This window comes from Patagioenas fasciata, chromosome Z, assembly GCF_037038585.1.
Source record: "Patagioenas fasciata isolate bPatFas1 chromosome Z, bPatFas1.hap1, whole genome shotgun sequence".
Lineage (NCBI taxonomy): Eukaryota > Metazoa > Chordata > Aves > Columbiformes > Columbidae > Patagioenas > Patagioenas fasciata.
Window position 1 is genome coordinate 2,153,016 of NC_092560.1, and position 25,127 is coordinate 2,178,142.

General features: G+C 39.8%; 1 long non-coding RNA gene across 17 annotated transcripts in view; it reads left to right on the plus strand.

The window, feature by feature from the left end:
- LOC136115251 (uncharacterized) overlaps nucleotides 1–25,127 on the plus strand; it is a 69,956-nt gene that overhangs the window by 23,713 nt on the left and 21,116 nt on the right. For 3 of the 17 annotated variants that reach the window (XR_010653183.2, XR_011736678.1, XR_011736663.1), the window contains exon 2: nucleotides 20,170–20,217. This is a non-coding gene — a long non-coding RNA (uncharacterized lncRNA). Of the gene's footprint in view, nucleotides 1–2,129; nucleotides 3,383–4,122; nucleotides 4,218–4,587; nucleotides 4,733–5,396; nucleotides 5,483–6,647; nucleotides 6,870–20,169; nucleotides 20,218–25,127 lie in introns of those variants that run through there. The other 14 variants (XR_011736664.1, XR_011736672.1, XR_011736669.1 and 11 more) reach the window with 13 other exon arrangements.

Genomic DNA, 25,127 nt, shown 5'->3' on the forward strand with positions numbered 1-25,127 from the left:
AACTTGAGGCCGTTTCCTCTCATCCTGTCGCTTGTTACTTGGGAGAAGAGACCCACACCCTTCATCCTCCAACCTTTTGCTAGGTTGTTTTTCCTATTCCTCTGAAATATTGGCTGGGAGTTGATTATTGCAGCTTTCCCAGTGACCACTTTCTCCTTGGTGGCCATCTCCCTCTTCCTCAGAATGCAGAGAGCTTTACGTGTGATGTTCCCAGCTCACCACCTCCAGAGCTCTAACACGTCTGTAAACCAGGCAAGATATTTTCACTTGTGTTCCTAAAACTCTGCATGAGTAACTGGAGACACTCACATACTGGAAGAATTTCTGGAGTCGTTGGTGCTTATGGAAATTACAGCATGCTTTGAAGTTCCCTACTGGGAATGTGAGAGGAAACCAGTGCCCATGAAACTGAGACTGGGGAGAAGAAAGGCAGGGAAGGAAATGAAATGCAAGGTGCAGAACTTAGTCTAGCAATAAGGGATGATGGAGGTTGGGTGTCTCTGTTTAAAAGGTGGACAAAGTCAACCTGGTAAAGACAGGTTAATAACATGACCAACAACAGAGAGGCCATCACGTCCATATCACTCGCACGTGAATTCCTTATGCTCACAATAGTGTTGTTTTGTGACTTAAAGTAACATTAGGAAAAGCAGGAAAAATCAGCCTGTGAACTGTGGACACTGGGAAGACAGTAGATGTTACCTCTTTCTTTGTAGTGTTTGCTGGTTTCACAGGATTTGTATTGGTTCAGGGCACTAAGTGGGATATAAAACATCGTACATCCCAGTTAAGTTGGAGAGAGGCCTACTGGGAAAAAAATCAGCTCTTAAATCCCAGAGAGAAAAGCATAAAATTAATTTGAATTTAACCAAGATGAATAAAATACTGTAATGAGTGATAAAAGAATTAGTATTGTAGGATCAGTTAGGTAGGCTGGGATTTGATCTGTTTAGATCTTTTCCTTCCAAGCTTAACAGCTTTAATTATTTTTCCAAAGAAAATAATCAATGCAACCTTCCACACTATTAATAAAAAAATAAAGCATCATTTATATTTGAAAACAGAAATCGTAAAGAACATATTGCATTCACACCAACTACATACCAAGCAGAATGTTAATAACATTAACCTTTACTCTATCAGATATTTTCAAGAAATACCACTATATTTTTTGCAGCGGCTCATATCTGTCATTTAACTGACATGTGATCTTTGCTAAGTTTGCCAAATCACTGAGGCCTGAATACCATTCAGCAATGTTAATTTTGTTTTCCTATTCCAGCCTTTACACAATTATTCTCATGGCAATCATTCTAGCCTTGAGTATAAATAATACTTCAAGTGGTTTGTTGATATCCAGAAAATGATGTGTATCTACATTAAGAGATTCTGGAATCTAATGGGAGAACCATGCATATTATTAAGCTGAAATGCCTATTTCTTTCCTCCCAGATGGGAAGTAGTACAGGGTAGTGCCATGGCATATGCATTAATTTTATTCCTTCCGCAAATTTTAGCACATATTATTTTTTCAGATTTTGAGTCTTTATTTCCTCCCAAATATCCAGGAGATTTAAACAGGATTTTACTGCAGAAGAGATCTCCGTCTTAACAGTTAGGACTCTGGATAATTCTCAGGTGAGCGGAGGAAGAAGAACATGGGAGTAGTTCTGCTCTGGCGAAGAGTAAGAAAATAAATGAGAGCTTGGTAGGAGGAATCCTTGAGGATTAACAGAGGAAAAAAGAGACACAGACAGTAATTTTCTTAGTTCCCGTAGTTCAGTCCTACAGATTGGGTGTGCTCGCTCTGAAGGTCCTAGCAATAAATAAAGAGCACATTTACAACCAAAGGGCAATGAAGAACATAAATCCCAGTATCTGTCTATCAGCATTGTTACCACATTAATACACATACATACTTTTTTATTTAAAAATCGGTCTGTAACAGATTTCTTCATAGGCCTGTGGGTTTCTTGCATGTTATCTCCTAGAATTTTTATTTAACATTACTTGCTTTTTCCCATTCCAGGGCTCCCCTTCTTCATGTTTTCTTTTTGGTCCAGCAGGACGTTTTATGTCCTCGGGACCTGCACAAGAGGAAGGAGCACACTGCATTGCACACTGAGTGTTTGTGTGGGAGGGGGCTGTGTGGGACCATTTCCTCCAGCACTTTACACATACTCTAAAGGCCAAGTTTAAAATCAGGATTGTTGACGCTTGCAGATATGCAAAGCATAGAGGGCATCAGCTGGAAAGGGTGGCAGTCCGAGGGGACACAAAACATTACAAAATCCGTGTTAGACTTATGTGATCACCGTTTCTGTTTTAACTGCTTTACATTCTTAGGCTCCTGTAACTTGGTCTTTGTATACATTTGGACTTTACAGCCTATAGTTGTTATTCATAAGAAGTTTTAAGTCAACAACAGTTAATAGCTGTGGCTCTGAAGACTGGAGTCTAGAGTTGCCGTGGGTCTTGAGGACAGCCCTGGAGGGAACTGGCTTAGGAAAGTGGTGCAGGTTCAAAATCTGATTGTACTTTCTCCCTGGCTCAGCCAAAACCTGCATTAAAACATCTCCTGCAGTTAGCTGAAAGCAAAATGACTCTTCCAGTTCCAAAGAGGAAAAAGCACATCCACAGGAGAGGCTGCAGGTGAAGACAAGGCACATAGTGCTCTCCACAGCCCACCACCCAAAGCAGGTCCTGGGAGAGGCTCTGCCTGTTGTGAATGCATGATGGTCTGGAAAGCAGGAGCTGCAGGAATCCAGCGGGGTCCTTCCCACTGTCTGAAGACTTTCTGAATGGAGAAATGCATCTGTCTCTAGAGCAAAAAAGAATGTTATGGCGCAGGGGCACACACTGCTTGGTTCGAGCAGCACGCTCCTCAGCCAGCTCAGCCCCAGCTATGTAACACGTTTTAAAAGCACAGGTCTGGTGGCCAGAAAGAAGAGTGTACACCCAGCTGCAAATCCACGTATAAGCTGATCTTCTCAGTCCCTGCCTGATCCATCTTGGTTTTAATTCAACCTACCTACTGTTCATAAATACCTCAGGATCCTCTCTCTCCGTACTGAGTATCTGTGGTTAAAACACCCTCCGTTTAGACATCTCAAACACCCTGTGTTCAGACATCTAAGTGCTAGCACTAGATGGGATGAAACCAGTCTTTATTTCAGCAGTTATTTTTATGTCCTTTTTTCTTTTTTTTAAAATTTATATTTTTTTCTCCATTACCATAGATGCAATTTGTGTTAGGATAACTTCTGTTGTGTCTGAATTCCTCTTTGTGCTCTTCCCAGCATTTCAGGCAGCGCTGCACTGCAGCATCACACCCCTCTCTGGAATGCTATTCCCTCAAGACTCCCATGGCACAGAGAGATGGGTAATGTTTTCTGAGCTTCTTCCACTATTCCCACATTTTCTATAGAGGATCAAAATGGATTATTTTCATCTTGACATGCAAATGCCTAGGCTGTACCGTTGGCTGAGATCTCAGCATTGACTATAGAAGTAAAAGATACGGGGGTAGGAGCTTTTTAATATCACATATGGAAGTGGCAGTATTATTTCTTCAGGAAAAGAAAAGAAGAAAAGAAAGCCCGACTGCAGTCCATTGTGACTTGCAAAAAAAAGCCCAGTAAAAATATTTTCTCATGCACTTACTGCATACACAAGCATTTACCGGTCTGCACAGAGGCAGATGAACATTGTGTGCAACTCAAAATATTACTGTTGTGCTCTGATCTGCCCATCACTGTACCAAGGTATTGATGGGAAGAAAAGACACATGAATAATTTTATCAAGTCAGATTACAAGCCCGAATACAAACATTTAATAAGTGATGGAATTAGAACAGAAGTAGGAAGGATTTCTAAGTTTCCTTATGAAACGCTTATAGAGCTAGAAAGGTCAAATTCTTCACCAATTTTCACTCTGCACAACAGCAGTTAAGTAACTGAAATAACATGACTGGCAAATCGGTGCAGGATACAACCTGCACAATATGTCGATACACTGTACAAGTCATTGTGTGTTTTTTTGTTAATGTGAAAGAAATGATATCTGACCGTGAGAGCAACCGCACCAACTCACTGTTTCTAATTATTATTCTTTTTCTGAAGCAACAGCAGCGACAAAACAACATCAAGCAATTGCCTCCTGGCTAGTGTTCTCGGCAAACCCTCATGACTATTGACTCAAATGAGCAGCCCAGCAAGTAAGTTGTTAGCTTAAATGAAAATTATAGCAGAGACAAAAATGTCAGCCTGGGAACTGAACTAATAAGGGAAAGAATGTGCACGAAGCTGCCGGCGTGGTTTTAAACCTCAGGAAGAATAAAGGAAAGCACAGCTACCGAAATTAACTTGGGAGGCTGAGGTAAACAGGAAAAATCCACATCCATCGTTATATTGCGCAAAGCTGATGAGTGCAAGATTCTCAGCAGCTATGGCTTAAGTCTGTTTTTACAGGGTAAAACTTGAGACAGGGTTTATGGTGGGTGGTGAATTCAGCAGGGGCTGAACAGTTCAGAGACCTAGTGACACTGCCAACCGGTCTAACGTTCCTGCTTTTTGGCTTGTGCACAGGAAAAGTGACAAGACGAGGTTAGGTGACCTGGATGTGTCCTTCGAAGCGGCTCCTGAGGAATAAAGAGGCTATTTGTAAGCAGGGGGAACACTCTGGAGCAAGGTCCTGAGCTGGCCGAATGTGGTGAGGAGTCGGAGGGGAAAGGTGATAAACCATGTTGGGCTTGTTCTGCAGAGCCCCTGGCTGCTGTTCAGGCCGAGGTCTTGGACACAGTCCACCGACAGGCCTCCTGCCAGGGCATTTGTTACTGCGAGAGCTTGGCTTAGGCAGGATTTTATTACGAAAACCGTCTCGATTCTTCTTCTGTCTCATTAAAATCTATCCCACCCTTCCCTTCCACCTCAGGAGGAGGAATATTTTGTATATATCTGGGTGAAACACGCAAACAGATTCATTTCCCATGGATAATATATTCAGGGTGATTTGCTTTTCAGAGTCAGGAGCCCAAAATGATGAATTTATTATCCGAAGTAATAATTGCAAATTATATTGGCAAACTCCATTCCAGAAAAAAAAAAAAAAAGGGGTATTAATATAACTAAAAGGATTAAAAAATACTGGCTGTTAACTTGGGGCTACTGCAGATATTTTAGGAGGTTATATATCTCTGTTCCACCTAAACCACCAGAGGCAGTAGCTTTCATTTTAAAGGTCTAGTGAGATACCGTAATTAATGGGCCCACCTAACAGCATATGTTGCACTTGTATTGAGTAGTAGGACATGGTGCATATTATGAAAGAAAGTGAAGGAAATTCTTAGTGTTATAAAAATCTGCATCCTTTTCTGTTTTTTTTTTTTTTTTTTTAGTGCAAAGAAGTGAAATATATTGGAGTTGAAACACAAAAGAATTTGACTCCACTTTTTGGGTCAAGCTGGCTTGTACCTTTAGTGAGGTAACTGAATGGCATATTTGGACTTTATGTGGACTTTCAGGATTCAAAATGCACCACTAACAATTCCTTGGAGACATATAGCACTAACCAAGGACGACTGGAGCAGCCCAGCTGCTCCAGGTGAACCCAGGGGCAGGTGGCTGCTCCTCCTTCAAGTTGCCCACAAGTTCCTTGCCTGATTTGGTCCTTTATGGTCATCATCAGGAAGGGGTCCTAAGAGTTGCCAGGGTTCAGGTCTCCCATGAGTTTTTGTCAGCTACATGAGATTTATTTGTTCTTCTGGGTCTGTACGTTATGTCAGGGGTACTCAAAGGATTAATTTGCAATCATGGTCTTCACAGAAAAGCACAGGACTCTGCTGCTGTAGAAGCGTTTTCCTCTCTGGCACACATGTCCTGTTAGGAAGTACTCTGCAGAAGAGTATGTTTTCCAGGATAATTCAGATTTGTGGATAATTATGAGAAAAATAAATATAAAGTGCTTGTAAACCTTGCAAGTAATTGTTGCGGTACTGATGCTGTGATGAATAGACATGGTGCCATTAGAAACTGATGGAGCTTGTTAAATTAAAATGCTAGTAACATTTTTAATGTAACTTTCATGAAAACATTATGACCTGAGTGCAAGGATGGGATTCAAGTTGCACTCCTCCCTCCAGCACACGTGTGGGCTTTGCTCTCGAGATGGTTCATGACACTTCATTCCCCATGAGGGAGATGCTTGAGAATCAGTTGGTGCCACCAGTCCTGGGGCAGCTTCTCCAGAGCTTGTGCTCTGAAAACCTTAGCCTAGCTGGGCTTCCAGGCCACTCCATCACACATTTTAAACCATGCCTAATGTAGCTAAAACCTTAAGTGGTGTTCCTTTGTGAAGGTGGGGATAAGGGTGATAGTTATTTAGCATTTGCAAGGGACTTTGAAGACATAGGAGCTGTGGGAGTTTACACACCACTGCAACCCGAGAACAAACTGTCTAACACTTACTTCCTCACATCGGTTCTTGTAACGTGCCTTATCAACAATCATCGCTACGAAAGGATTTCCACCTTGTGGAAAAAAGCCACTGGGGGGAAAAAAAAAAGAGCAATTAAGATGTTTAATGTATAAACATTGAACTTATGATCAACAACTTCACTGAACAACAAATCTCTATTTTGCTTTTCAAGCAGAGCAACAGAGAGCATGAGTCACAGATTTTTACGCAGATCCCAAAACCAACATGTGTTAGGACTGACAAAGAGGAGCAGTCTGCAACCTCCACCATTGCCCACCAGCCCAGCCCGCAGAATCAGTGGCACGCACAAAGGTGAACCTCCTCCCCACGTGTCACAGCCCACGTCCTCCAACTAAACATCCAACCGTGTTTTGGTCTTGGTCTTCCCAGCCAGGTAAGGACACAGATCGGTCAACTACTTCAAACCCAGCCAAAGTCCAACTGAAAGCATAAATAAAACCAGGAAAGGGAATTGGAATTCAGCAAAACTCAACAAAGCTGAATGAATGCTCAGATAAATCCAATTCTCTTGTTGCTTGTAGAGTTATGCTTGTGAGGGAGAGGTTTTGGAAATGACTTTGACTCATACAAAGCGCTGGTTGATAGCTGTTCCCAGAAATGTGTCACCTTGCTTCATGTGGTGGTGTTTTGATATGGTTTGAGAAGGTCCTGCTAACTTTTGTTGTGTGTTCTCAATTGGATTGCTATCATGATGGATGACATCAGTTGCAAAGAATGAGGTAGCAGGACTTGTTTCACTGAGAAGCCATTGCTCCAACAGAACATGTGCCATAATGTTTAGCAATCAGCAGTGAAGCTTTATAAATAGTTGTAACTGAACTCTAAACGTCAAATAAATGAAACAAGTATGTCTTATTTCCTGCTAAGGTGCAATAGGATGGGGCAAAGCTAAGTACAGAGGCTCCAGTGCAAACAGAGAATGGTCAGATTAAAACACGTTAGTGGTACCCAAGCTGCATGAAAACAATAATATAGAAATGGTATGTCAGTTCTGTATTTCCTTCTAGTGTCTAAAATCTGGTTTTGAGGCTTTGGTTGTTTCTAGTGTCTTGAAACCTGCAGAACTGTGGGATTTGGCCTAATTTCATCCTTTTAAATATTTGGCAGTCTGGACTGCTTCTACCACTGGTGAAGAAGGCAGGGATGTCCTGGAGTTAGTTCAGCCCATCAGGTGTGCAGGACAGGCAGGTTCTGGGCTGCTGGCTTGTGAAGACAGCAAGGTCATCCTGGACTGAAGTGCCTCCTCCATGGCTGATGTTGCTGCAGACATCTCCTGGCATACAATCCAAAATGCCAAACAAGCAGCCCGTGTTTCCTACCCAGCACCTCAAAACGAATTCAAAACAGCTGACGAAAACATCTATTCAGTTGGTAGCCAAACAACCTCATGAGTGTAGGTCTTATTTTTTTTCCCCGCTTTGTTTCTCAGCGAGCTGAGGCAGGAGTCACTGTTTTCTGTTAAAATACTTTGGGAAGAGGAGGTAGAAAACGATAGTGCCTGCCCCTTTCTCATAATGCAATAGCCTTATTGTCAGAGCAGTCACAGAGGAAGGGGGACACGTGGGTCCCATTTCCCCTTCTGCCTCGGGCAGCTCAAACCCATGTTTCCCACCCTTTAGGGAAGCGGCTGTGGTCAAGGGGAGGATTCAGGATTTGAAGATGAAAAGGAGCACAGCTCCAGGGCTCAGGGCATCCTTTTGGTTCCACTCTCTGCTCCCAGGATTGTTTCCATCTTTTATTTGAAGACTGTTTTGTGTAGGACCATGCGGTCCTGGGACTGGGATGACACGGTGGTGTGGTTTCAGTGCCTTCTGCTGACCCGCAGAACATGGACTATGCCTTGCAAAAACAATATAAGAAGCACACGTTTTCCTATGAAATGAAATCAAAGAGATCGGGACTATTCAAAAATGAGCAAGAAGGAATACAGTATCACTATTTGACATAATGAATCATACCGAGAAGGTAAAACAGGTTCTTCTGTTTACCCACTCAAGAAACAGAGTTTAATGAAGCAGAAAAGGGGAAAAATGTAGTCAAAAGAAGCTTTTTTTTTCCTTTTCTCCTTTTTTTTTCTTTTTCTTTATTTTTTTAAACAAAAGCTGTAATTAACTTGCTGAACTCATTGCTATCAGTTATAACCTAGGCCAAGAGATTAGTAGGATTCAAAAAGGATTAAACATCTATATGCATAATGAAAATATCCATAAGCTACAGTGGGTAGAATTTGATCTCAAACCATTTATAGAGTAACTTGCCTCTTGATACCAAGTGAATCCCATGTACCAACTTCTCACTAGTCAAGGACCTTGTGAAGCATCTCTCTTTTTACCCAGGATGTTTATACATCATCTCTATAGAAAAAAAGAAATTAAAAAAAAAAAAGAAAACTAAAATATAATACACTCTTCTGCATTACTACTGTTCCAGGGAAGCAGCTGTTATATTGCTTACATGGAATAGTGATTTTACAGACTTATATGATATTTGTATAGGTCTTAAATTGGCGTTTTTACGTAGTAAGTGAAATTCAGCCCTAGTAAATAAAGAGAGGGAGAAGCACAATCTGACCACCCAGCTAGGAATGAAATGTTGGAGCCGTTTGCACAGGAGGCAATCAACAACAGTGAGGGTCTGATTTCCCACTCTGAGTGTACTCTTACTTGCAATAAGAGTGAGCTGACAGAAACAGTTTTTACAAAGTAGTTGTATACAAAAAACGTAGTGAGAGAAATGGATGGCTACCAAATTCCCTGCATGTGCATTCTGTGCAGGCTGAGGTTTAAACTTTATTTTTCCACTCAGTGAGTTGTAGGTGCACACTGATGTTTGGAAAATTAGACAACCTTTCTGAAATTCAGAGCTGGGTTCTTCTTCTTTCCCTCAGGCTCAGCTATTAAGATATAAATAAGGATGGGCTTACTTAAAATAACTGTCAAGTTTGTATAGCTGCTTTTGGTCTTTGAGAGACTGTAGAAGTTAAGGAAACACTAACACTTAGCTTATATCAAGTCAATAGTTATTTACTGTCTGTGGTAGCAAGCCTCAAATTTAGATTCAATATTGCAATTTAATTTACATAGTCTTTTCTCCTCTGACTTCTTTTTTCTGGTCCCTCTGGTCACCTATTCCTTCCCAGTCTGTCCTTGCCCCTCAGTGTGACCCTAGGAGTGAGAAGCCCACCTCGTTTTCCAGGTTGTGCAGAATATATTGTTTTACTGCTGTGGAATCATAAAAGGGTCTCGCCTTGCTGCCAGAGCCACCATCTTGTATTCTCAAATTCAGAGAAACAATCCCAACATCTTTATATAAACCATGATAATTGAGCATTGTCTGAGCTCCCGATTGTCCTTGCAACCTCAGGATCCACTAAAGATTTTGCAGTCCAGAGGTGTTTGATGTTCAATATCTTAACTGACTGGGACTTGAGAAAGTATTTCCTAGTTAAAGCTCTTTTTATGGATACAAATTTAACAGCTAAATTTAGTTGTGAGTGGTATTTAATAATTCCAGAATCCCTTTGCTCTTGGTTTACAGTTTGTCAGCATTACTTTATTACTGTTTACAAAAGTAACAAAAGGTGTTGCAATGGGGATTCATTTGGGCAAATTAAACCTGCAGTGGGATTTCAAATGCAGGCATTTGTCCTCTGGGATTAGGCATCAACAGGCTGTGGAATTATTTCTGACATTTCATCCATCATACACTCAGAATAACTAAACAAACCGGTGCTGCTCTCTCCCTGCTCAAAGAACAACTTTCACAGAGCCTTCCCACAGAAATATCCCAACCTATTAGTGTCAGGAAATTGTGCCTGGAAAGTTAAGAGGAAAAAGAAAAACCTTCCGCAAGTGAAAGGCAGAGATGTTATCGCACATCAATAATGTGCAGGGGAGGACTGCTTGTAAGCAGCTCTTCAGCTGGTGTAAATCGGGATGACATAGCCGGCGCAGGTATATTGATTTTGTTCTGTCCAGGAGTTTTCACCATATGAGCGACTAGATCCACAACTGCAAGAATCTGGACTTACTGTTCTTAAAGTAAGCTGCCAAATCTGTTTTAGGTGGAATGGGAGGAGGAATGCTTCTTTTCTTCTTCTTTGTTTGAAAAACTGAACTTTAAAACACACAAGTTTTCAACGTAGCCTCTTGTACCCTGCATTTTTCAGCCTTTTCTTGAAATGCTGAACACATACTTCAGTGGCCAAAGTGTTTATTTCAACTTGATCATTCCTGAATAAATACGATCAAACTAGCTTAGATGTAATATTGAAATACCGTAGCATCAGTGGACAAAAAACTCTGGGCTAGCTCATTATTAGAGGATAATACTTTTTTATTTAATTTTTTTTTTTTTTTAAAGGGTTGTCTAATAAACCTCGAATTGGTTTCCCATTCTGAAGAGACCTCCAAGGATATATTGCAATCACAGGAGGTTCTCCCCCCCTTTAATAACTAATATAAAGTGCTTTGAAGTAATGTGGACTGACACTGAAATCTACAATCAAACACCTAAACTAACAGAAAAGGTAAAGCCACCACAAGGGAGAATTTAGAAACGGAAGTGCATAATCAGATAAATGAGAAGAAAGTTTTGAAAAGGATTGTAGAGGAGTAACAGGAGATATTGCTGGTGTGTTTCTTACTTCATTGTTGTTTTCCTTCAGTAAAAGTTCTATCAGCTGGGGAGAGTTGCTCACTTCTTTGAAGCTGGCTCTTGTTTCTCTGAAATCAGATTCCTTATTCCCAGGGCTCCACTCCGCGATGCCAGCACAAACACACATCAGCAGCTGCACAGCACTTTAAAGACTTAGCGAGGAGCTATCAAGCAATTACTTATTCCATTTTAGATCTCTGTCCGTTATTTTCACTGAGCAAGTTTGAAGTCGTGGAAATAAAAATCAGAGAAAGCAAATAAACATTTTGGAAGTCTGAGCATCTCACCTAAGGAGCTGAGCTCACCTATCGTTAACTAAAGAGATGAGACCCGTAGGTGAGAAGTGCAGATGAGAAGAATAAGCCCTTTCCCACCAATAAAGCCTTAAAAAGTACTTGGGTCTTCACTCTGATGAGTAATGGGGAGTTTTGGTGTGCTGAGCTGCTGTCAGTTGGGTGGAACGAAATGAGTTAAGAAACTAAGCTTGAAATTCTTGGATTATTATTAATATTATTATTTTAAATTGAACCTCAATTTGTGTTGTTTCCTGGTTTGTACAAATGTGCCTCTGCCTGTGTAAAATACAAGCTATTGTAAACAGAGATTGACTTTTCATCTAAACAAGTACATTTATCCTTTGGCCTGAAGTACATGATGAATAAAACCATTAACAATCTTCCCATAAAATAAGCAACAGTGGAACCGTGAGCTGCCTTTGCTTCAGAGGTGCCTGTGTGACTGAAGGTTGTCAATAACACTTGCAGTGTCACGTTCTTGAGACCAACAAAGCCAAACTTCATCCCATCAAGAAAGCAGTAACATCTCAAATGGTCCCATGTAAGCTTGTGGCAAATAGATGGGGTTTGCTCTTTGCCCTCCAGTTGTCTGCTGGCCTGCATAGCATTTATTAATTTTATCAATGGAAGCGCTATGTTGAATAATCTGAGGAAAAAGTAAAAAATATACAGATACCATTAACCATGGTGAGGAAGTCAGAAAATTTCAGTTCATAACTTCCTGGTGCTTCAGAATTTTATGAATTTTTAGTTACCTTCAACATACCCTTTCCTGCATTTTCCTAGGGAAAAAAAACATCATTTTTTTTTCCTAGATGGAGTGAGGCAAAGCTTCTCAAACACACGGTTAGATATGCCTGGTGACTGTGGATGTAGGACTCAGATATTTTGACAGGACACTTTTGACAGTTTTCCACAGCTGTCCACCAAAGCAAAACTGTGGAGGAAAGGACCTTTCCCCTCTGCTTTCCTCCTTTCACCCCAAAGCTTGAATCCCAGTGGCAGAGGTGGCCAATAGTCCTGTGAGAAAATCGCTCAAACCCTGCCATTGATTCACACCCTGTCTCTCCATCTATCCGCCTTTATTAACCTATGTGTAAGTGCACACAACTAATTAAATGTCTCCAGCACTAGAATTTAAAAATGCTGCAGATTGAGTGAATTCTCACCCACCGGAGCAATTTGGTGGGACGTGGGAGCTGGTCTGTGAGCAGTCCTGGGAGCCAAGGCTGCGGTCACCTTTCTGGGTGGCTTTTCCATCTTTGTCCCAGATTAATTTAATCTCTCCAAGAGCATGTTTTTATGAACTAGGACGGAAAGTGAGAAGGAACAACGCAGGGCGGGATGACTTGGGAATACAGCCAGGCTTTGCATAAACCGATACTTCAGTCGTTCACCCAAAACATCAAAGGATCAGTCCTAATCCCCGAGTCAGTTATAAAACAGCATCACCCTGGAAGACAGCGCTGCGTGTTTTCGGAGACACAGGGTTGGATGTCAGCTTCAGGGAGACATGTGCAGATCTGAGTTGCAGCAGAGCAGAGACAGGCATCAACTCAGGGCTAAGGATTTCCCCAGATGCTGCAAAATTAGGTTACTCTCTATGCTTTTTTATCCCCTTAGACCTTTTTGAAAATCTGGTTCTGCTTCTAAAACATTTGCAAGTAAAGAAAGATATTGTGGAGGGTACCTGTAACTGAGAAATTTATAGCAGATAGCATTTTTAATGAATGATGGATTTTTTCTTTGTTCTGTCCAGAAATATTGAAATTATTTTTTCTACCTTGATGCTGGCAGTGAATAATACAATTTACATGTGGCCTCTCTGTGGTGGCAACAACTTTGTTTCTTCGTGCAAACAGACACAAATATTTTGGGATAAAAAACTGCCAAACAACAGACTAGATGAAACTTGGTAATTTAGATTTCCAAAGTGATCCTGAGAATAAAGCAAAGGTTTTCCTTAGTCCACTCTCCCATACTGATTGAATATTATAGTTAGGATGTGAACTTACATGCCAGATGTGATCTGTCTTTCTTGCACAAGGGTGGAAGCCCAAAGAGCATCTGTGCTCCATGATGAACTTTGTTCCCTACATCCCCTTCACGAAACTAAACACAGTGTAGAAATTAGATCACCACTTGTCTTATATTCCCCAACTGCTTTATATTTCTAAGCCTAGTAGACCTGAAACCTTTGAAAAAAAATTAACAATTAAAAATGTCAATGAGAGAAGGCAAGATACCTACAATACACTGTGATAATCCTGCCCAGCTGTAGAAATCTCTTTCGGACAAAGAGGGGTTTATTTGGGTACCCAACCTGAAATAAAAATGTCAGCTTTATTGTATTTATCTTTGTTTTCTGCCCTTTTATATCTGTGGAGGGAAATAAATAGTTCTAGAACAGAGGAACTAAATTTTAGGCAGTTAAGGGTGGGTGAGTTGAGTCCCACACATTTTTTACAGCTAGATTTTTCTATGAACAGTGAAAAACCAAGTCTCTGTCGAGAAAAAAAAAAAAAAGTTAAGTTTTATAACATTTTATGGTAGTAACTACGCATCTCCCATAAGACATGAAAAAGTTTCAAAAGGTGATGATACCATTTCATGTATGACAGCTGCTGGGAGAGACAGCACAAGGCCCTAGGCTGCAGGGAACAGCTTGATCCTGTATTCCTGAAAACCCTCAGAAATTCTGCCAAAGGACTGGACTAGGTGTACTAAGAATGTTAAGAAGAGATTGTAGGCTGGGTTCAGTATACTAAGATAAGGCTAAGGAGAGATACTGGAATACTTTCTAGTTTCTTTTAGGTTCCTGGCTTGTGGTCAAAGGTTAATAAATGTATGTAAGTGATGTTCAAACGGTGTTATGCCATATGCATATGTGTTTTGAGGAGAAAACCTGACTTTAACTGTTCCTACACATTAAGGTTATACAACACTGGAATGGTCAATAGCGGCAAATCCAGGCAAAATTATGGCCCTGTTGGTGCCAAACATAAACTTTGCTTTGATGCAAGTTGGGAAGCTTTCCAAGTAAAGTTTGCAAATTGCTTCATTTGGACGCCATGTCCTTTACCTCAAGAAGCTACGGTCACAAATGCCTCGAATCAGTGTGGTCACAAAAGGCATATAAAGACTTCAAGCGCTCAACCATTGTTGTTAAAATTATGGTTTCTTTACAAGCAAGGTTAGCCCTAGACTACAAAGACCAGTCTATCACTCCAATAGACAACAACGTACAGGGAGTTTAGAGTAAAATGCTCATCCCTGACCTGTCCTGTGGATCACCTGGTAGTTTGCAGTAACTCTATGCATCTGTTGACATCAACAAGTCAATGGATTATGTGCCAAGGTGACTCTAATTTGTGTTTGATTAGTTGACTTTGTCACTTTGGAGGGGGAAAAAAAGGAAATATATCATTAACCTCTTTTGAAAGAACTGTAATTATTTTTCTAGATTAAACCATTACAACCTCTTCCTATACCAACAAATATTATCTTAGCTCAAATCTGCACTAGGGCTTGTTTGTGTGTGGTGCGTTCAGGAAAGGGCTGTGCCTTCTTCATCAGAATAACTTGTAACAAAAGCCATACATTACAAAAGACCGAGTTCCTGAAGACCACGGCTTTGTAAGTCTGGATTTACTGTAAGTCATCAAGAGTAAGTCACTGAATATTTAGAAAAGGTCCTGAGCAATTACAAATATCCAGCTATTTTTTTAAAAATTGCGCTTTTTAAAAACAAACAAAGAAACAAAACCACAACAGCCAAATTTTAAGAAGATGTATAAGGTTAGGTTATGTGAAGTGTCAAAATATGTTTAAATACACGCCAAGAACTGAGTGGTCTTGCTTTATTCTTATCGGGGGATCGTTTTTCCCAATCAGAACTTCAACATTCCTTTCTTATTCTGGGTGTAAGACCACGTAGTTCACACTGGTTTCCAAGTATGACAGATTCCAGCCCAATCTGATACCGCAGTGACTGTTCATTTCCCACTGTTGATCACCCCCTCATCTTATGGCTGCAAAGCAAAACACAGAGAAGGATCACAAGACTCTCTATAATAATAATGTACACTTCACATGCATCCAAATTCTAGCTCTGAAGCTAAAACATTGCGCTCTTCTTCCTTACTTTGTCATTTTGTTTGGTGCAAATCCTAAAAATTTATTGGAGAACAGTATTGTTTCTTGGGCTTGTTTCCTTTATTGTTTCTTGTATCTTTCTTGCCAAGATAATTTGTGCAGACCACCCCATGCCAAATAGCAGGTACATAAAAGAGAGATATTTGTAGACAACACATTGGTAAAGGGTCAAAAATGTTATTCTTAAAAAAACTCTGAGTACTTTATTTGTCATGTTCAATTTGGACTACACTGATGCAATTACTCGTGTATGTACTGTGTATATAGGTGCATAGGACACTTGAATTTGTGAGGCTACAGCTTTGCCTTATACCTCTGTTGCCTTTTCACTCTTTTTAAAAGATTTTGGCTCTAGCCCTGACTGCAATGCATGAGTTTAATTAAAATCTGCAGATGTTTTCCATAGACTATGTAGAGTGGGATTTGCGTTTCATCGGTGAATGTACATTGGCTCTTGTTTGAATATATGCATGCACACCTCAAATACATGGGCAACAAATAGAACCTTTCTCAAGAAATGAGGACAAAACACACAAGCGTGTACTCTGCATGGCAGTGAGAAACAAGACCTCAACATGAGGGGTACCCCAGATCTAGGACCTACCACTTGTGCCGTGTATGCAGAGATGAGGAGGAAGCTATAACGTAAGCACAAAGAAAAGACTCGGTTTTCATTCCAGTTTAATTCGCCAGAGCATGAAAACGCACTGAAAACAGGGATGTGTCCTCTCAACCCCCAAACCAGCGAGCTGGAAGATGGGCAGCTGCCTACAAGAGCAGGGACAGGAGATGTTTTAATCACAACTGTGGTGATGAAAAAGGGCTGGGAGGGCTCACCTTTCACGCACTGACCTATAGAAACACAACACAACGCCTCTGCCGCAACCCAAGCCGGATTCTGCTTTGGCATTCCCCGCACACGCTCGGCTCGCTCGCACGCCCTCAAACACAACTCATCGACATGTCTTGCTTTACATTGCTGAGCCTGGCCTTTTAGAAACCGCAGGATAGTGCTTCCCCATCATCGCAGCAAACTGCAATCTCGCGTTCACTGAAAAACAGGGAAAAAAATGGAGTGAATTTAAAAAACTCTCTTAATTATTGATACGTATAAAGATTGTCCTCTTGTGTTCTGAGAACTGGTGTAAAATGTCACAGCTAGAGAGTTTCTTTCCAGTAAGTTATTCTCAGTAAATTTGGTCTGCTCATTGCACGCATACACATATAGATATCTCAGATCTGTCTTCATATACGCTTTCTCTTCATGAAAAGCATTCTGACTACTTAACAGGCATGTGGGATCCTGCATAAATTATGCTGATTCTATATGATTCAAACTATAAAATATAAAATTACATCGCATTTTCAATAACCGTATACACAAACCATGTGGAACGTGAAAGGTCAGACTGGAAATTCCTCATTCTCATTTGTAAATAATTTTTTTTCCGTTGAACAACCCCATTGATTTCTGCTGGGCTGAGTAAGAGGTCTCACGTAAGAGCATCATCTGGCCTTGTTTTAAGACCACCTCAGGGCTCCAGCCTTGCAATCTGATCTGTGCATAGACAGACGTGTACTTAACTGATGTCAGTGGGCTGCTTTTTTGGCTTGGGAAGGCATTTCATGGATCAAGGCCATAATCGTTAACTACCCAAACAAGAACATGACGAAGCTCCGCTGCAACATTTATTCTGATGTCTGTGAGACTACATTAACTTTTAGCTTCATAGATGTGTGGTGGTTCTCCACCAAAAAAGTATAATGTTCTTTCAGTATTCCCATGGCTTTAAGAAGACAGACGAACATCATGCAAAGGTTAGACAATGAGGAGTATTTGGTATACACAGCGGTGAATGGCAGTATCTACAGAAAAGGTGGTTCTTTCAGGACATCCATTACTCCCCTTGAATCCTTGCACGCTTATTCTTCTCTGTCTTCGCTGCCTTATACTGAAGTTTCCAAACTTGCTTCTGTATGTGCTATCATAGCAGTTAGGTGCCTGTTTTCAGAAATAAGGAGTTTCTATGAATGCTGCTGAGTTCGCAAAAAGGTGGATGTAACCTCAAAAAAACAGCTATACTTTGGTGCTGGAGATGCAATTTCTAGCTTTAGATTTTGAGATATTGGCACTTAGAGGCCAACTCTGATCTCTCCCGTGTTGCACAGGGATCTGCTCTTGCAATTTGGTGGGTGCTGAGCCAACACCCTTTGAAGTCCATGGAAACTCTCCCACTGACTTCCAAAACAGAATGAGTTGTGCCTGAAATCTACAGCCTATTTTTTTCCACCTCAGTTGCCAGCATGGTCTCCCTTCTGGGTGCCACGGGTTTGGAAGGTAGATTAGCCACCCCAAAAATTTGTCAGACCGTTGAACAGAGACACAATTTCTGTGACAGTGGAGCAAAGGTACCTACACATTTTAGAGAGCTTCACAGTGCCAATCTGCTTTCACTGCTATCCATTTTAACATCACCTGTGTTCAGAAGTACGAGTACTCTCTACAGGGTACTTACTTTCCATATACTTTTCACTGGACTCTGCCTGGCACATTCACTGGTCGCTGCAGCACTTCAGCATGGTCTCTTTTTATAGATGTATCAGACATCTCACTCCTTTAATATATGGCCTACAGACATATGGATGCACCTGCATGAACCCTGTTGTGTCAGTGTGCATTGGTAAGGCAACCAGGCATGCGTCGCAAGTACAGAGACTGGGGTTTGACTTAAATAAAAGTGTCCTGTCACATTGTACACAAGATGATATCTAGTGAGTTTATCTGACCGTTATTTTCCAAAGCATGAACACCAGTGTAAGCTTGGTTGGTTACTAGCTGTTAAGTACACTGTCATGAAATCTGTATGTACTGACAGTTTCAGTATTTAAATATACCTTCCCTGAGTGTAAGCAAAAATGGTGGAGGACTAAGAAGAAAAACTTTGCTTTAAGGCTTCAGAGTCTGTTGTCTCATGAAGTAACGCTGGTGTGTTATGTGTCTACAATAAGTTGTCCAGGTTAGAGCAGGACTGGAAGGTCTTGGGATGGATCCACGTGGCATTCAATGTTTTTTGCATCTCCTCGGCTCATGCAAAGCCACATTGCTGCCCACAAAGGTGCAGAGGTTGAACAAATCATATTTTCAGGGAGCATGAATCCAAACCATTACCTGATTTTGGATGGTCATTTTGATATCTACCCGGAGCTGCAGAACATTTCAAAGGGTATCCCAGTGGGGTTACTCCTTGCTGGATTTACAAGGAGCTCTTTTCAACCTTTGAGCACACTGCAGAGGGTAATCTAGACAGGCTTTCTGAAGTGTTACTGCTCCATTTTCCATTCGGCAGCATTGTCACCCATGTACATGTTCAGCACAGTCTTCCCTGGCTGTGCACTCCATATGACCTGAATACAGCCATCAAAATCTGCATCAAGGCACAGTTCAAATTAGATCTCTCTGTCATGGTGGAACGAAAGATTCTTGGAAAGTTGCTCCATGTTATATTTCAACTGTCAGTTGTTTTGGATTAAGCTTTTGTTATGGATAATAAAAGTATATATTTCTGGTTAACTTCTTGCTTTCACTTAAAAATGACACCTCGGAGCAAAGGTGAAGACCACAAAGCTCAGCCTGAAACGTAAAGGCTTGAAAGTAAAGCTTAGGAAATTTTGAATACTTAAATGTAGGAACTTAAGCTGGAAACTGGTATACCTCATTAGCCATGGTTATTTTCTATAATAATCTACCTGTCTGTATGAAATGAGGAGACAGACACATTACCAATTTTAAACTGATTTTGCTGTCAGTGAAGGGGATAACTTTAGTAAAATAATTATTTACATGAAAATATTAATAATAATGCCAGAAAAATTAATGCCACGGAGTACAAATGAATGCGTGGAACAAATAGGGGTCAGGATCAGCAACACTGAAATGCGAATATTCAATTAACAATAATAGAAAAGATGTGGGGCATGGTATGTAAAATGAATGCTGCCTGGGGCCAAATGCTCTCAATAGCAAAGCCAACAAGATATTAAAAACACCCCACATGACTTTGTTTTTCACTTCATGAGCAAATCCATGTTGAAAATACGTTTATCTGTTCTAGCAGCAGAAACAAACGCATCCCACGATGTATGTATTAAGAGGATCTATAGCTTGCACAGCATCCACGGCTAAGAGCTGTGAAAGGGGAGGGGGAAACAAGAAAGAGTCGCAAAAAGGACAGATGCTTGAGGAGAAAAAGCTTGCTAACCAGAGGTTTTTACATGGACCACAACATCCCGTGTCCCACATGCTGATTTCTTGGGCAGACCCGTTGCCAAGATAAATTTTTTCTTGGACCCTAGAATTTATAGGATGTGCTTGGCTTGCATCAAGAACACAGCAGTTCCTTCCCCACACAAACAGCTCTATCTAGCGAGGCTGGATATAAACAGAAAGACTGCTTCACTAATTATTTATACAAAGACAAAGATAGCTGCATTCTGGAAGGTTCGTAGGAACCGGATTGTTTTTCATTTGTTTATTTTGTTTTGTCTTATTGTGTTTTTGACTTTCAGGGCTGTCAGACTCCTCTGAAAAGCATCTAGAACTTCATCCACAGGAAGGTAATTCACAAGTTTACTGCTCTGATTAATGCAGTGACTATTTTATTTTATTTTATTTTATTTTATTTTATTTTATTTTATTTTATTTTATTTTATTTTATTTTATTTTATGTCATTTCATGTCATTTCATTTTATTTTATTATTTTATTTTATTTTATTTTATTTTATTTTATTTTATTTTATTTTATTTTAATTTTAATTTTATTTTATTTTTTCTTGAGAGTTTTGATACTGCTTATTAAATGGTGAAGTATTTGTATGAAACAGGATCCTTACGTGATCAAGGATTTTCCCTTCCTACCTGCCCCACTGGATTTTGAGACTACTTGTGGTACTCCAGAGCTACGAGTGCTGACCTTACTGTAAAACTTTGTATTATGAGAAGAAGATTCTTACACGTCCTGGAAATGCACTTCACTGACATGCCCCAGCAAACAGTGGCTTCTTCAAATCAGTATGACTACTTTTATGAGTCCAAACGAAACTCATTAATAGGTGTTTTCAGATTCAAGCCAACTATTTTTTAAACTATGCCCCATCTTCTTTCCGCCTTTCTCCCCACTTTTAGGCCAAGGAGTTGAAATACTGAACCAGGTTTAGCTAGGCGAGTAAGAGGGAAGTGATTTTCTGAGTGCTTTACGTGCCATTACCCTCCCTCATCCTCTTGCTTTTGCATGAAATACGGCTGAAATATGGAATATATGAAAAAAGTTTCTAGCAGTTTACAGCAAAGCCACAGTGAAAGGAGGTGAGAGAAGAGAGAATAATGCAGCCAGTGAAAAACAAGCAGCATTTCGGACGGGCAGAATTCTGTTGAGCTGCAGTCCATAAACTAAACCTTGCAAGAAGTTTTTCTGTATTTTAAGCACATTTTAGGGGCTTGTGAGGTTGGGTCTCAGTTTAGGCTCTGGGATTAGCATTCCTCTTGTGCAAAGCACCATGGAATTTTAATGAATACAAGTAGTCAGAATTTTTGCTGTCTCCCAGAGGTTTGTTTATTTACTAATTTAGAGACATGTTTAACATCTTACTTCAGTGATGCATTTGTACCAGCACCATACTGAGGCAATGGTTAAAGATCTGATGCAGAGAAGAGTGGTGTTTGTGAGTCATATATGGTCCTAGGCAAATGTATAAAAGATCTTTGAAAATCTTGTCCCATGCTCAGATTATGAGATATTAAAATATTTCAATGGATACGAAGACATAGCATAAAAGACTCCGGTCCAGTTTGCTTTGGGAGTGTTCAGCATTATAAAATAAAATAAAAAAATATGATACAATTTGAGTTTCTGCTGTAAATGTATGGCTCTTTTTTTCCTTCAGAGAAGGATGATTCTAGGACCTGATAAGCTTAGCACCTAGTTTGGTCAAGTCCTCATCCCAAGTCCTCAATGGGAGCTGGGCACTTAACCCCACTTGGCAGACTCAAACCGACACTTTTCAAGGTCTGTATCTCAGCTGCTCCTTTTCTTTAGTTCAGGTTTTTCTGAATTCTTTTACCTTTTAAAATCTTCCTTTAGAATCTCAGGGACCCACCAGCAGCACAAGAGAGGGGTAAGAAACTTTCTGAAGCCCTTGATCTCAGGACTAGCCGAAACATTTAGTTTAGACTGAGAATTAAGTTGCTTGGCCCAAGTATCTTGCTAGGACCAAAACCTTGTGTAAGTGGTCCTTATGAGTTTAAGAGGTTTGATCAAGGAAATTATTTTAAGTTTTAAGATAAGGCATTTTAAGCTGTATAGTATGTAGTTTGGGACAAAGACTTAAACCTTTCATGGACATTTGTTTTTGCAAAAATTAGGTAGCTGGCTATATGAAACCTGGTCATACAGTCCTGAAAACCTGGCTGTTTTCTTTCTGTTAAACAGAACCAGGCAGTAATACACAACATGGTCGTATTTATTTCAATAGTATGAGATATTTTAGATATTTGTTGCTTCTTGATATGAATATGATTTTCAACAAATATCAGGAAAGCAAACAAACTCAAACAAGAGCAGAAAATCACACCTCACCACAACCCCCAGATCTTCCCAGAACATTTTATATGGTTTCTGAAGCTTCGCTGCACCCTCCACAATCCACTGGTTCAGTTTGTGGAGCTACTTTATCACTTAATTTGTCTAATAATGCAACAGGTAAATGATTACCTGCTGAATTTTCATCTTCTTGAAAAAGGATGCATGTTTTTGTTACGATTTAAAAGAGTCACTTGAAAAAAACCAAAACTGTTATAGACTGCTGGAGACATGTCAAGCTTTGGTAAAATCTGGCTAGATAATAGATTCTCTTTAGGATAAATCCAGCAGAGTGAATATTCATAGCTGAAGTAGTGTTCCTTGAAATCCAAAATTTATCATAGAAATGAGATTGTGTTCTTAATGGCCTATATTAGGCGTGTTGTTTTTTTTTTTTTAAGCAGCTATCTGATTATCTTTTAAGTCAATTACTCTGCTTGTTTACCCGGTGATTCTAGTCTCCCCAAAATGTATCTGAGTTTTTCATTATTGTTTCCCAAACAAGAAAACAAAATCTGAAAAATAAATAGCAAAGTTCACATGAACAAAAGTTAATCTTCTGCGTAGCTCACCATACATTCAAGATAGTGACCTTATTGACATGAGGCCTGATATTTTTAATGGAGCTTTTTTTAGTTTGTAAAGTCAGTAGCAGTAGAACCTTGGAACTGGTAGCAGAAAGTCAACTGCACATTTGAATACTTAATTCTGTGGCTATAAACAGCCACATCACATTTCCAGCAACAACAATGGGGTGGCTTTCAGCACCGCTCTACCAAGCAGGCATGTTTTCTATTTTCTTCTTGTATATACAATTGAAAGCATTCCCACCAGAGAACTGTGCCCTGCATTCACTTCTGAAACAGAGCATGAGAGATGTCTTTCGAAAGTCAAAATCCTGCTTTTCCTTGGGCCAAATAATGAAAGAACAGCCCAGCAGTGCGCTGTTACTTCTGAGGCTTCTATTAAAAGTTTGAATTCGCTGACTAATTGTCAATACTTGCCCCAGCGTGCAGTTAATAAGGAGATCTCTGGTCATGAGAAAAGCATTTTTTTTTCTTTTTCATGGAAAATTGAGTTTACCTTTTATCAGGAGAGAGATAAGGAGTTGCACGCATGGAGTATTGGCAGGTCCTTGTCTTGCTCTAGGGGATATCCACCAGAGCTTGTGTTCTTGTTGAGTAATAATGAGATACCATAACCAAAGAGTAGAAGATGCATGTCAGATGGTTCTCCAATAACATTAGAAAAAAAGCAGCTGATGTATGGGATATTGAAGGCAGATTAAGTTGTTAATGTATATTAGTATATTCTTAATTTCCTTTTAATTGAAAAAGACATATTGACTTTAATTAGAACCATTTCACAGGAACTGTCAATTAGCACATGTCAAACTAGTTAATTCAGAACAGAATTCTTTTAATTAGGGTCTGCTTTCCTTTAACTGTGGGGCCAATGAAATCAGCCTCTCCTTATCAAGATTTTAAATGTCTCTAAGACATACAATACAAATGTAGTCTCTTATCTATTATTAGAAGCCCATATGGATAACATTAAAATGATGGTGTTGGCATTGTTCATGCAGCACAAATCACAGTTTCCTTTATGATTGTTTGAAAAAAAAAAAAAGAAAAGGATGACTTTGAAGAAAGACTATTTTAAATACACAGATTTATCCTACTTTAAAGAGACTACAAAATTTATGACACGCGTGTTCACATTTAAAGTATTATTTAATACGTCTGCTCAAATAAATGGGCCTATTCAAACGTTTTGTGTGTTCTATCAGCCAAAGACACATAAAACATTTTCAAAGCATGCAGCAACGTTCTTCCCTTAAATGAACTGTAATCAAAAGGAGAAAGCAGACTCGATGGTTTTTTTGGGACAATATAAAACCAGCATTGTTAACTTTCATTGCATGTGAAGATTTAACACTGATTGCTAATCCAGTGGCTGTGAACACTAGTGAGCTAATGTCATCTCAGTTATCAAACAGCATATAATCCCGGTCTTGACTTTCACATACATTTTCTGAATACGTGTGAGTTTGTGGTCGGCATCAAGACCTTCCCCATGGATTCTGGATTTGCCATGTGCAACACCTGCAATGACAGTCACATCCCGTCAGGAGCGGGAAGAGCTGAGAAAAATATAACAAAACATAAAAAAGGAATGATTGTGAAATCTTGACTTAGTTTTATCATATGGGGTTTAGCCACTGCTTAACTGACCTATATCAACAGAGGATTACAGAGATTAGTAGAAGGAATACTTAATAACTGAACTGTGGATTCCAAAGAGGATTATCTAGTAAGATATTTCATGTATCCTGATGCTTTGTTGAACATATTAAGGACCTGATTACGGGTCTGAGTAACTCAACAATGAACAAAGCATCGTTTCCCAAAATACAGTACCACTGGGATGCATTAAAATTGAATGTGTCCTAGAAGAACACTTTGCATAGGATCCTAACCACACTGTTTTTTCCCCCAGTGTTAGTCTTCGGTATGTGGTGGGTAGTAGTGTTGTAAGAGTGCCTAGTCCTAAAAAAGTGTTAAGATTTCCACAAAACTTGGAAAACTGGATGAACTTTAACTAGGTGATCTGCAAAACTGAAAAATTACATCCTGGGAGACACATCACTGCCCACTGTCCAGTGTAACCTGAGTATAACTAACAGCTGTAGTACTGCTTTTAAATGTGATTGTAAATAAGTAACATAAGACCCTGATATTTATTCATTAATCCTATTGTGGCTCATATTAAATCTCTGCTTATCAGTTTAAATGATTACCATAATTTAGAACTCTTTAAGCAGATCTAAGTCACTTTGGCACTGAATTGCATAATCCAACGTCTTTTATAACACAGCAGAAACAATG